Source organism: Carassius auratus, chromosome 8 (assembly GCF_003368295.1).
Source record: "Carassius auratus strain Wakin chromosome 8, ASM336829v1, whole genome shotgun sequence".
In the NCBI taxonomy this organism is placed as follows: domain Eukaryota; kingdom Metazoa; phylum Chordata; class Actinopteri; order Cypriniformes; family Cyprinidae; genus Carassius; species Carassius auratus.
Window position 1 is genome coordinate 154,730 of NC_039250.1, and position 13,636 is coordinate 168,365.

The 13,636-nt window shown below is 35.6% G+C and overlaps 2 long non-coding RNA genes across 4 annotated transcripts; one reads left to right on the forward strand and one right to left on the reverse strand.

The window, feature by feature from the left end:
• The first annotated feature begins 728 nt into the window (after nt 1–728).
• Nucleotides 729–3,469, forward strand: LOC113106700 (uncharacterized). Its single transcript, XR_003292548.1, has 5 exons — nt 729–918; nt 1,767–2,197; nt 2,373–2,478; nt 2,772–2,932; nt 3,242–3,469. It is a non-coding gene; the product is annotated as an uncharacterized LOC113106700 (long non-coding RNA).
• A 4,965-nt stretch (nt 3,470–8,434) lies between these two features.
• LOC113106875 (uncharacterized) lies at nt 8,435–10,472 on the reverse strand. 3 transcript variants are annotated; one of them, XR_003292589.1, is made up of 5 exons: nt 10,452–10,472; nt 10,178–10,313; nt 9,907–10,039; nt 9,445–9,543; nt 8,435–8,884 (listed from the first exon to the last, which is right to left on the reverse strand). It is a non-coding gene; the product is annotated as an uncharacterized LOC113106875 (long non-coding RNA). The 3 variants fall into 3 exon arrangements; XR_003292587.1 differs by lacking the exon at nt 10,178–10,313 and having other exon boundaries at nt 10,396–10,471; XR_003292588.1 differs by lacking the exon at nt 10,452–10,472 and having other exon boundaries at nt 10,178–10,389.
• Nucleotides 10,473–13,636: the final 3,164 nt, after the last annotated feature.

Consider the following 13,636-nt stretch of genomic DNA (forward strand, 5'->3'; position numbering starts at 1 on the left):
CTCACTTGAATAATGTAATGATACATATGAAAAACTACTAAATAAACAAACTCGCACACACACACATAGCAGTTCAAATGCTGACTGATATGTTACAAAGGTGCGATTTTATATAGTTTATTGTCTTGACCAAGGTGATCCTATGTAGACAGGTTTGCAACCCGTTTTTTAAGTAGTTAAAGCATAAAAATAAAACTGAGTACTCGACCGCGCCAGCGATGATCGATCAAGTAAACGAATATGGAAATTATTATTATTATTATTATTATTTCTGATTGATTATGGCAGCACGTTGGGCGGCGCCCTGATCTCTGATTGGTTAGCTTCCCACTTGATTCCTCAAAAGACGTAAGAAGACAGATAAGCATGGCCTCAAAGTCAAGTAGTAATGGCTGGCTTCCCTTTGAGAAGAACGATGAAAATACAGTTCAGGGTAAGCTGTGTAGCGCCAAGCTGTCACACAAATCTACAACAAATACAATGCGCTGTCATCTAAAATGCGTACCTACATAAAATATCTGGCGATAACAGAGCGGCAACTCAGACGAGCACTGAATCACTTGCAGTAAGACCTAAATGCAACGCATTAACTGAGAAGACGACAAAGCTGTTCGCTGAAATGGTGGTGAAAGATTTGCTGCCCATTAGTTTCAGGGACAGAGCACCCGATTCGAACGTTATCACTCGATTGAATGGGGCGTTATCAGCGGTTATCAGCCCATAGAAATGGGCCAGGAGGGGCCTCCTGTGCCTACTAGTAGGCTCAGAAGGCCGTGATCATCCATCCAAATGGTTGATCACCCACAAATATACAAGAGAAGACTCCAGATCCAATCCCAGAATTCCTGCTCACCGGTAATCGGAAGTCTACTGGACGAAAGCGGCAACGTTGCGATATTTCCTGCTTAATATTTTCAGGTAAGACTATTAAAATTATAAAAATGAGCATTTAAACTGTAACGGAAAACAATACGTACACTCGTATTGCGTGTCATTATTGCTGACATGAGATAACCGTATTGCGATGTATCTGCAAATGTTATCGCTAGACCATATTACGTTATTAGCCTGTCGTTATGTTAACGTTGCATGCTTTATTATGTGAGCATTAATGTTGCTAATATGAGTTTGTATTTACGCCTGAAGCTAATGGGGGAATTAAGTTTCTAGTTAAACTGTCAAAATTACTTTTTACACTCATACCGGCTTATTGCATATTGTGTATTCTCGATAACGCCTCACTGAAGCCAGATCATTGGACTAATGTAACCCATATTGACTTGAGAGAAATATTAAACACAAGACGTATTTTACGACTGTTTGGAAACCTTGGGATCTTGACTAGAGTGTAAAATAAAGTTCTGTGGGTTTGAATCAAGCTTGGCTGGATTTGATCCTATATCAGGAGGCTTTGGATCTGTCTTTCTATCTATATACCTACTCAAAAAAATAAAGGGAATACTTAACAACACAATATAACCCACAAGTGTTCCCTTTATTTTTTTTTTTAGCAGTTTATATATATATAGCTAGCTAGCTGTGTATCTATTTATATAATCTATCTAGCTCTATGTGTATTTATCTATCTATCTATCTATCTTGCAATCTATATATCTAGCTAGCTGTATCTAACTATCGCACCAAATATCCCTCATCTGACTGCATCCCATTTTCACTCATGTGTTTCTGTCTTTTAGGCTGTGATAAGAAGTACGGTACGGGTTGCACTTTACTTTATGTAATAATTGTCAAATATTTGATTTCAGATATGGGAAAAGCACTTAAGATGACCCCACGTTTCAGGAACGTTAAAATTAAGTTGGTGAGGAGGTCTATCGCTGGCCCTGCGAAGTTTTCTTACCTCAGTTAAGGTCTTCCCCATCCCAGCTACAAACAGACCCACCCTTCAGACCCTTCTATTACATCTCAACCTGCTGAACCTGATGATGCGACGCCGAGCTGTTCTGGGAGTGCATACAGTAAGGCAAAGAAGAGAGAGCTTCATGCCTGGGATGCAGTCAAGGATGAGATGCTTAAGGTGTCGTTTGAATGTTCAGCACAGATCACTACCCAGTGTGCTGTCTGCCGAGAACATGCTGATTATAGGTGCATTGAGTGCAGCTCCACTGCAGTGTTCTGTGAGGTTTGCCTGAAGAGGATTCACAGAAATTTACTGCATCTTCCTGAAAAGTGGAATGTAAGAACAATAGTCTTACATTGCTATTGCTATACTTGCATACAGACAGCAAACTCACAGTAATGTCAGCATATTCATTAGATACTTCAAATTGTTTTAGCACTATGCAGTATCAACTGTTAGTGTCACAAGTTTGTTGTTTTAAGAACATTAGAGCTATCCATCTTTCTTACAGAGTGTTTACTATGAGCCATCCTCCCTGGGGTTATTCCTATATTTACCTGAAGCCCATGGCACCCATGCTGTGTACACAAAGGACATGAAGGTCATTGTCAGCACAGGTTTGTCATTTTACCTGATACAAAATCTTAATGTATTTAATTTTATTGACAGGTTAAGGAATTCAATCCTATTACATGTGGAGTAATGATTTCCTTTAAGGAATTAATCAAATTTGTGACGCAATAAAAAAAAAAAGTCATGATAGTTATAGTTTATATACTATCATGATAGGTAAAAATGGATAAAAGCGTCTGCTAAATGCATACATTTAATTTAATTTATACTGATATGGTGGTCTCTATAGTAGTACTAGGTTATGTTTTTATGTTATTTTCCTCTTTATATTTGGCAGGACGGCTCTGCACCGTTACAGTCACCATGTGTGCGTGTTAACCAGAAACCTGTACTCTGCTGAGACATGGGCTCTGACCAGCAACAGCCACAAGCCCCAGACAGACAGCCTTCTCCATCCCTCTGCTAGAGCTTTCTGTTTCTCTGTCACTGGAGTGTCAGGTTTCTATTGAGGGTTTTTGCAACACCCCATATCCCATTTTAGGCATCACCACTTCCGACAAAGAAGTTTGGTTGATATTTGCCCACAATTAAATGATGGCACCATATGCCTAGCATGTCCAAAGGTTGGTTATAATTCCAGCGTGGTTCTTGTTTGATTAAATTAATGGCATAGAAATAAAATCTGAATTAATATCAAACTTAAAAGTTAATTTGTGTATGTAGTATTGTAATAGAATAGTAATAGTATAAATGTATAAACCTGGTGCGGGTACAAAACCAGTGTTACTGTAAGTGTTTGTTTTCCAGGCGGATGGAGATATGATTGTCACATTGGATGCCAACTTTGGCCTTGTGAGGAATCAAAGCTCTGGTACAAGTGCGGTTGATCCATTACACAGAACCCGCATGTTTAGAGGAATACCTGCTATCACATCTTGACAGCTCAAAGCCTCAAGAGGTTAATCATTGTTGCAGAATTTCATTAGAGTCCATGAAATATTAATTAAACTTGTGAAAAAAGATCACTATTCCTCTCATAAATCTATGTTTTCCTTAAATATTTAGGAAATTTTTAGGAATATTTAAGCTGCTCTCATTCAAGGTATTATAATATAATATAATATAATTACTTTACTGCATTACTTGTGCAGACATGTTGTTTTACTAGGTCTGATCTGTTTTAAAGCTTAGGCACTGTATTTAAGCATACATATCCCCACTAGTCTGTCTGTATGAGTACAAAATGAAAAAATAAACTGTCTATAATTGTTACTGTACAAGCACAGTAAAATATTTATATAAAAAATATTGCACTACTGTTATTTTGCGTAGAATACATTGTTCAACAATATTTTTGCACACTCATCCAACTGCATTTATTACCACTGTTCTCACGTTCCTGCTGTTCATAACATATATATAATCCTTCATTGCTCTGTTCATAATGTACATACAATCCCTACATTGCATTCATATTTATATTCTGTATATACTCTGATCAATATTGTATATAGCAACTCCACTGTACATTCTGTATATCATAGCTTCACTTACTCTGCACTTTTATGTATATAAAACACTATATTCTTGCACTTCTGGTTAGATGCTAACTGCATTTCATTAGCTCTGTACTTGTACTCTGCATAATGACAATAAAGTTGAATCTAATCTAATCTAAAAAAAAATGTGTTTACCATAATGTAATGTGTTATTTACTGTGATGTACAAATGTGGTCAATGTGTGGGAGGTGTTTTGTTTTTTGTGAGCTCACCATCAAAATCCCCTTCGACTGAGTTGAAATGAAAATAAATTATTGGATCTTGAATCCTCTGAAGCAACTTTAAGTTGTAAAAACATAAAATAAAAGGGAACATAGAAGTGTATTGAATCTACGAGTTACAGCCATGTTTTCAGCCATGGTGCTCTGCACTTATTCACAGCACATTTAAAGTCAATGAAAAGTAATTTACTTAATAAATAACATACAATGAATTTACAGTCATAATCAGGGCCGTGCACAGACCTTTTGAGGGGCATGTGCTGAAACTGAAAAAGGGCACCCCCTCCCTTTTTTTTATATCAATTATATATATTCTCTTTTTTAGCTATTCTGTTTGGTTTCATAGGCTAATTTGTATTATTTGGTTAACATTATTATGAATGACATTGAGAACAGGGGAAGGTGAGCAATGAGTCAAGTATTTTTGACAAACTTTTTTGAAATATAATTTAAGTAATTATGTCCAACTCAATTCCAGATTATAAAAACTATAGCCATACCGTTACTATAACATATCCAACATGTATCCGCCTTCCTGGCAAAAATTTGATACTGTGGTGGACCAGGGATGTTGGTCTCTTGAAGGTCTCTTATTCACTACACTTTCCCTAAAATAAGCCAGCAATGAAAAAATAAATGAAAATAGTGTGAAAAGTACAGTTGCAGTGAAAAGCATTTCTGAAGGATCACGTGACACTGAAGAGTACTGAACTGGAGTAATGATGCTGAAAATTTTTTTCACAAAAATAATTTACATTTTAAAATATATTCAAATAGAAAACAGTTATTTAAAATTGTAAAAATATTACATTATATTACTGTTTTTGCTGTATTTTGGATCAAATAAACGAAGCCTTGGAATGAATCATGAACTACATTCTGCATGATAAAATTAAGATTTTATAAGATAAAGATTTCACAGTGATCTTCTGTAATTTTTTTTAGTTACTACTACATTACTGTAGTAAAACCATGTTTTACTACATTTTATACAGAGAGTATATGGATAGTATACCATAAGATGATTAGCCTAAATGTTAATAAATTAAGTGTATCAGCAATCATAAATCAAAGAAGAAATTTCTTAGAAATATATTTATCTAGGTGATGAGGATCACTCGTCGCTTTGTGTAAGTTCCAGTACGAAACAGCGCGGGTGCGCACCTGTTATGATTTTCCGATGGTTAAAAACTAATTATATGTTGTTGTATTACTTATCAATATATAGTTTTTGACCAGCGAATGCGTGCAAATGTTATTTATTTATTTTTTGTCATTAAAACGGCGACGGTCTGCCGCTGCCGGCATCACATTACATTTTCATCTAACTACAGGTTACAAAATAGTTTTTGTAGCTATATAGACGGAGCGCTCAGTTTTTCCTGTGGTAAAATGCATTTGGCCAAAATCGCATTTTATAAAAGATGAAATGCTACTATCTGCACAGGCTATTTAAGTGTTGGTTATGTATTGTCTATGACTAGATGGCAAATGCTAGCCCTCTCTCTCTCTCAGGCGACGTCCCACATGTCTCAGTCAGTCAGACAGACATCCAATAAATAAAATATGAGCCTTTATAGACATAGTGTTTAGTAGTACTTATTCAAACAACAAGATATATATTTACCCTTCGCAAAACCATTCAGCTCAGCTGTTGTCTACTGTGCGGCTGCTGTGGAACTTCAGTTGATTCAATGATTCAATGAATATAGAGGGGGCGGAGTTATCAGCTTACTGACCGCTTGAGGATCAAATTAGATTTACACAAGCTCGTTTTAAGAACTTTCATTTGCTAAATATTTGTAAAACAGACATACAGATGTAAAGGGTGACCAATAGCATTGAAAAAAAAAAAACAACACCAAAAAAGGGCACTTCGGAGTGTAAGGCAAAAAGGGCATGTGCTCTGCACAGGTTGAGCCCTACCTGTGCACGTGCCTGGTCATAATCCGTATGTGACAGTGTGCCACATTCAGTATGTTCCTACATAACTGTTATTGGCTTGAAATTCTCCAGATCCAAGCCTGTGTAATTTAACACATTTTTTCTCTTCTTCCCATTGGCTGTTTTCGTTTTATTTTCACTTTCTTCTTTCATTGAATGTATATTACATTTAGTTTGTTCGTTGCCATGGTGGTTACGCTGCCATCGCTGAAACCACGTAGCTTGCATAACGTATTTCTGCCCAAAAGTATTTTATTCACAAGACACTTTTTTAAAAATGATGAATTCAACATTTGTCCACGAAAAAACAACAACAAACAGATAACTCAACAATAAGATATGTTAATATAACTTTTGCAAATTTCTCCTTCGATTCAGAGAAATACATTGTTGGTAGCAGAAGGTTACGGAAGTGCATTGTGTTGTGGGCGGGGTTTGCGCGTTCTACATTTCGGCTAAAAAGTCTTAAATAAACAAATATATTTAGATTTTCTTAACGTAAATCATCTAGATGCAGCGTAATTAATAGATTGGTTGTACTAGATATTTGATATATTCAGTAGATATATCTTTTTACAACCCTATTTCCAACCCTAATTTGCAAACCAGATACTACAACTGCAGTGCTTGATTTGTATCAAGCTGCACTGAGTAGCGATAGGGAATTGTAGTTTTAAAAAAATTCGTGTATTTCTTAGAATTTGATATTGCAAATAGTGAGTTGAGAGTACAGTTTGGAGTTTAGGCGGATTGTAAACATATCTATGTAAACAGATTTTAAATGTCTAAATTTTAAATGGGTTCAAATTACTTTTAACCAGATTTGACAATATCCCAAGCTGTTGACTATATTCACATCTTAAATGAGGACAAGAGCTCTCTATAACAGTTAGTCCCATGTGTGTAGCCCTTTTTATTGCTTTATTATAAGCCTTCAAATATGCACCAAGGTGATGTTTCAAAGGTCAGTATTTCAAAACAGGAGCCATGTAGAATCTTCATACTTACATATGTTACTCTCTGGGTCAAGACCTTTCTAACAATGTATGTGGTGTAGCTCTATGACAAAGTTTTAATTTTCTCATTTCACATGCACAAGCCATCTCGGGTGTAGTTTCAGAGAGCTATTTGAAGGCTCAATAGCCATAGCCTATATAAAAAGAAGCTATTTGCTTGTTTGTTTCTGACTTTGTAAACAGATTTATGAACCCACAACATGACAAATACCTTGTCCGCACACACACACACACAGAGAGAGACTCATTTTGCATTTCTGTTTGGTACACATGTGGCAAATCTAATTATGGGATGGTTCCCCCAAAAATTAAAATTCTGTCATCATTTACTAACCCAAACCTGTATGAGTTGCTTTCTTATGTTGAACATAAAAGAAGATAATTTGAAGATTGCTGGTAATGGCTGGTAAAAGTTAAAGTTTTTACAAGGTTTCTGAGCAGAAGATCATTAAATGTTTTCTCAGTCCATGTTACCAAAACTCGTGTCATTTAAAAAGCATGGCTTTACTAGATATTTTATATGTTCAGTAAATATATAATTTTACAACCCTAATTTGCAAACCAGATAAACTAATCAGATTTAAAATGTATAATTAATTATATATATATATATATATATATATATATATATATATATATATATATATATATATATATATATATAATTGACCGACAGCACTTTGAATTGAAATGTAGTCTACCCACGGCAGACAACTGCAAACAAAAGTGGAACACGCCAGTCCTCCCTCACATAAACTGACAATAAACTTTATTTATCTGAATCCAAGGAGAAACAATTGATACCCTTCACATTTTCTCTTAAATGTTTATCATTAAAATAAAAGCGTAACAGTAATTGTGAAGAAAATACTTCAGAGTGGAAGTAAGCAATGCCATGGAAACCATTTAAATTTAAAATAAATAAATTGTAGTGTTCAGCTGTATACCAAAGTTTCTACAAGTACCAGTAACCATCTTTTCAATATATTTTTTTGCCAAGCATCTCCTACTGACAGCAAAACTGTGAAAAATATAAAGTTATGTGAAGCATCTAATCATAACATGAAATCATACTCTGACCCACTGTTGTGAATATTAAGGTGAGGTCCTTGCTAAAACCCAGCCCTACTGAACCAATGATGAAACAGGTGTATATATATATATATATATATATATATATATATATATATATATATATATATATATATATATATATATATATATATATATATATATATATAAAAAACATGTAGACTCAATTCAGTACAATATAACTTTATTGGTCCCCACATAAGTCCTGTATAAAGGAGAACACATTGATGGTGCCAACAAACAACAATAATAAATAAAAATGGGGTGAATGAAAATAACAAAAAGATCACAATTTTCTTCTTACGTGTGAAGTGTGGTCAATACAATAAATTTGCAGCATATGTATGTATTGTGTGTGTGTGTGTGTGTTTGTATGGATGGGTTGGGGGCCGTCAACACAGTAAAAACAACTCAAACAAGTAACAAGATACATCTTCAGGGTGTTTGCATGGTGTCTTCACATTTGCAGTGAACGCACATGTTCTTTTTAAAGCCACATGCTGTGTGTGACCATGATTGGCACACTGTGCACTGAGACCATGAATGCCACTTCTTTCTTGCATTCTTCTTCTTATCATCAAAATGGATGCGGCAGACACAGCACAAATTGCCTCCATCTACCAAAGGAAAAACACAAATATTTTGAAAGTCAAGCCAGTTAGTTTAAATCATACTCATCACTATATTTAAAGCAACATCTCAAAGGCAGCTTGTTCATTTTTAACTGTTGCCAAAGGAATATGTGGGTATTGTACATCAATTCATCTCAGATCTTTAGGAAAACTCTGGGTTTTTCGTTTCAGAAATGGATGTAAATCAAACCTGAAACAGAGGGGTAACTACATTTTAATTTAACAAACCTCATGACCACTTTTTTCTTCAGCTGCTTCAAGTTTGATATGGTGGTATAAGTCTTTGACAATTTCTTCAATGTGAGAATATTTGATGTTGACAGCCTTGTAAACAAAAATCAGCTGGAATATTTTTTTGTAACAAACTCATTTGAAATTATAATAAAAGAGATAAACAATCCAGTTGTCTAACATAATGTTCTGCACACACCACAATTGCTGTTGATCATCCTTCCATCTAATACTTTAAGAATACCACTAATGCTTAGCAAATGAACCCCTAACTTCAGCTTCTTTAAGTGCATTTTAATTCGGGCATCCCTCACCTCAGGGTTTAGTGTCCAGTGCTGCTGCCTCTTGAATGTATTTCTGCTTTTCATCTTCCCCCAATGTGGCGCACCTGCCCTTAATATCATTCATTGTGCCTGAAGAAAAAATAGATGCACAGAAAACGTAACGCATTAGTCAGCATCTCCTTTTTAAAGTAAATTCATACAACGACAATCAGTACTTGGGTTGTGAAAACCATTTATCTGTAAAAACAAGATAACGTGTAAAGTAGATGCCCTGATGATTCTTTTCAATACACTCAGCATTCTTAAACTGATGAATGCAATTTGTGTGAGTGAAGTACTTCCCAAATACGATCATGAAAAATCTGTTTCATGACGTTTCATTAAACCTCATAAACCTAATGTCAACAAGGCCACCATGTATGAAAAGAAACAATTTAGTATAAAAAAAATAAAACTTTTAAACTTTTTAAGCCTTTAACTTTTGTTTCTCACCTTTGTTTTTGAATATGTCCCTATAAAAAAGATTGTAATGCGACAGCTCTCTAATGTGAACTTTGGCCTTTGATGACCGGGGCTCAGACGAAGCATTAGTCATTTGTGATCTTTTGTAATTACCAATCCAGTTCTGAAAAACAAAAAAATAGCAAAAGGGTATTACACCAATTAAACCGAATGTTAACAAAACACATCATTTATACAAGCAGTGCAGCAGAATGATATATTTATTTGACATGATGTTTGTTAGTGTGGCACAAAAGTAAACCTTATTTCTACGACACTGGTGTCCAAACCAGTAGTTGATGCAGCTCTTGGTAATAATTCTGAACCAACTCGTGTCATTCCATCCTTAAAAAATTATTTCAGGGTTTCCTTTTGATTCCCATTAATGGGAGTTCTCTCTTGGTGAATAACAACAAAGAAAGAAATAGATAGTCAGTAATAAATCAGTAATAAAAAAAAAGACAGTGTTGCAGATCATACCATCGTTCTCAGACACTCTTGCCTAATGCTTCTAGATTAGTAACTGTACGGCTTACCTCTCTCGGCCATCTTCAACCTAAAACACAAACAGAGAGAAACTTGCACGAGACAGATTTGTGAACAATAAATTCTAAACAGCCCAAAACCAAATTTTGGATAGTTCAACAAAGACATAGAGCATGGAAGTAATAAAACAAACTTGCCACAGAAGTCCTTGCAACCAGCTGGAAATGTATGCTGTAAAGGGAGACAAAAAAAGTTAGTTAAAGAGACATTAATGTAACACAGGCAGGCAGACAGACAGACCTTTGGGTTTTATTTTTCAAGTTCAAGATAGATAGATAGATAGATAGATAGATAGATAGATAGATAGCTAAATAATATATATATATATATACACAGCTAGCAAGCTTTAGAGAGAGTGAGAGAGAAAGAGAGAGACAGACAGATAGACACAGACAGACAGCTAAATATATATATATATATATATATATATATATATATATTAGATAAATTATATAAATATATACACAGCTAGCTAGCTAGTATAGAGAGAAAGAGAGAGACAGACAGACAGACTGACAGATAGAGCCAAACCCACAGAACTTTATTTTACACTCTAGTCAAGATCCCAAGGTTTCCAAACAGCCGTAAAATACGTCTTGTGTTTAATATTTCTCTCAAGTCGATATGGGTTACATTAGTCCAATGATCTGGCTTCAGTGAGGAGTTATCGAGCATACACAATATGCAATAAGCCGGTATGAGTGTAAAAAGTAATTTTGACAGTTTAACTAGAAACTTAATTCCCCCATTAGCTTCAGGCGTAAATACAAACTCATATTAGCAACATTAATGCTCACATAATAAAGCATGCAACGTTAACATAACGACAGGCTAATAACGTAATATGGTCTAGCGATAACATTTGCAGATACATCGCAATACGGTTATCTCATGTCAGCAATAATGACACGCAATACGAGTGTACGTATTGTTTTCCGTTACAGTTTAAATGCTCATTTTTATAATTTTAATAGTCTTACCTGAAAATATTAAGCAGGAAATATCGCAACGTTGCCGCATTCGTCCAGTAGACTTCCGATTACCGGTGAGCAGGAATTCTGGGATTGGATCTGGAGTCTTCTCTTGTATATTTGTGGGTGATCAACCATTTGGATGGATGATCACGGCCTTCTGAGCCTACTAGTAGGCACAGGAGGCCCCTCCTGGCCCATTTCTATGGGCTGATAACCGCTGATAACGCCCCATTCAATCGAGTGATAACGTTCGAATCGGGTGCGGCGGAGCATCAGACGCGAGTGAGGACCAAACACAGCAGAACGGTAGGAAACTTCACTCCTCTTATTATTTCTCTTTTATGATAGCGATTTATTTTTAGATACGTGATCTGAGTCTTTCATAGAGTTGTAGAGTTATTAGAGAAATAGAGTTATTTTTTACATTCTTTGGTCGAAGTTTTCAGATCGGGACTTCGGAGCCTGTTCGTTACTCTGTTGTTTCAGATCGGCACTTCGGAGCATGTTCGCGACTCGGTTGATTCAGATCGGCACTTCGGAGCATGTTCGCGACTCGGTTGATTCAGATCGGCACTTCGGAGCCTGTTCGCGACTCGGTTGTTTCAGATCGTTACTTCGGAACATGTTCGCGACTCGGTTGATTCAGATCGGCACTTCGGAGACTGTTCGCGACTCGGTTGATTCAGATCGGCACTTCGGAGCATGTTCGCGACTCGGTTGATTCAGATCGGCACTTCGGAGCATGTTCGCGACTCGGTTGATTCAGATCGGCACTTCGGAGCCTGTTCGCGACTCGGTTGTTTCAGATCGTTACTTCGGAACATGTTCGCGACTCGGTTGATTCAGATCGGCACTTCGGAGACTGTTCGCGACTCGGTTGATTCAGATCGGCACTTCGGAGCCTGTTCGCGACTCGGTTGATTTAGATCGGCACTTCGGAGCATGTTCGCGACTCGGTTGAATCAGATCTGGACTTTGGAGCATGTTTGAGATTTTTTTTATGTTTTATTCAGTATGTACATGGACCTACACACAAAGGTGGACACACTCTAGACTTGATCATCAGTAGGGCTCTAAACTTTTCATCCATTGGTATTAAGGACGTAGTGTCACAGATCGCAAGAGGCGAAGACTCAAGTGCAGGCAGATGGGAAGACTTTATTTATACATCACCAAAATAAACAAAAACACAACTGAAACCAGAGGAGCGTTCAAAGTTACGAGACATAGACTGAAGTCAGATTCCCAGTGAAATGCTTTCAGACAGCAAATGCAATGAGTTTGCATCCTTCTTTTCTGAGAAGATCATCCATATCAGGAAGGCGATTAGCACATCCTCAAGTAATGCAGTTAGAAGTACCAAGGGTTCACACAAAACAAGGGGAATCTGCTTTTAGTTTCTATGCCGCTCGCAGTTGGAATCAGCTTCCAGAGAGGTCAGATGTGCTAAAACACTAGTCACATTTAAATCTAGACATAAAACTCATCTGTTTAGCTGTGCATTTATTGAATGAGCACTGTGCAATGTCCGAACTCAATGCACTATATTTTCACTGTTTTTTATTTTATGTAAAATAATTTTGTAGCTGTTTTTAAATTCATTTTAATTAAGTAAATTTTTTAATCATTATAAAAGTTTTAAAACTGCTTGTTTTATTTTTGTTATAATTTTTCTTTATGATTATTTTACTTTCTTTTATGTAAAGCACTTTGAATTACCATTGTGTATGAAATGTGCTATATAAATAAACTTGCCTTGCCTAGTGTGTTAGTGGGTTATATATATATATATATATATATATATATATATATATATATATATATAACACACACACACACACATACACACACTACCGGTCAGAGTTTGGGATCAGAATGATTTTTAATGTTTTAAAATACTGTAAAACATGTAATATTGTGAAATATTATTAACATTTTTCTATTTTAATATACATGAAGGTGTAATTTATTCATTTGATGTGCAGCTGTATTTTCAGCATCATTTCTCCAGTCTTCAGTGTCACATGATCTTCAGAAATCAGAACAATATGATGATTTATTATTAGAATTATCAACAGTTTTGCTAATAAATATTATTTTGGAATCTGTGATACTTCTTTCAGGATTCTTTGATGAATGAAAAGTTAAAAAGAAGAGCATTTATTTAAAATAGAAGACTTTTCTAAAAATATTCACTACAG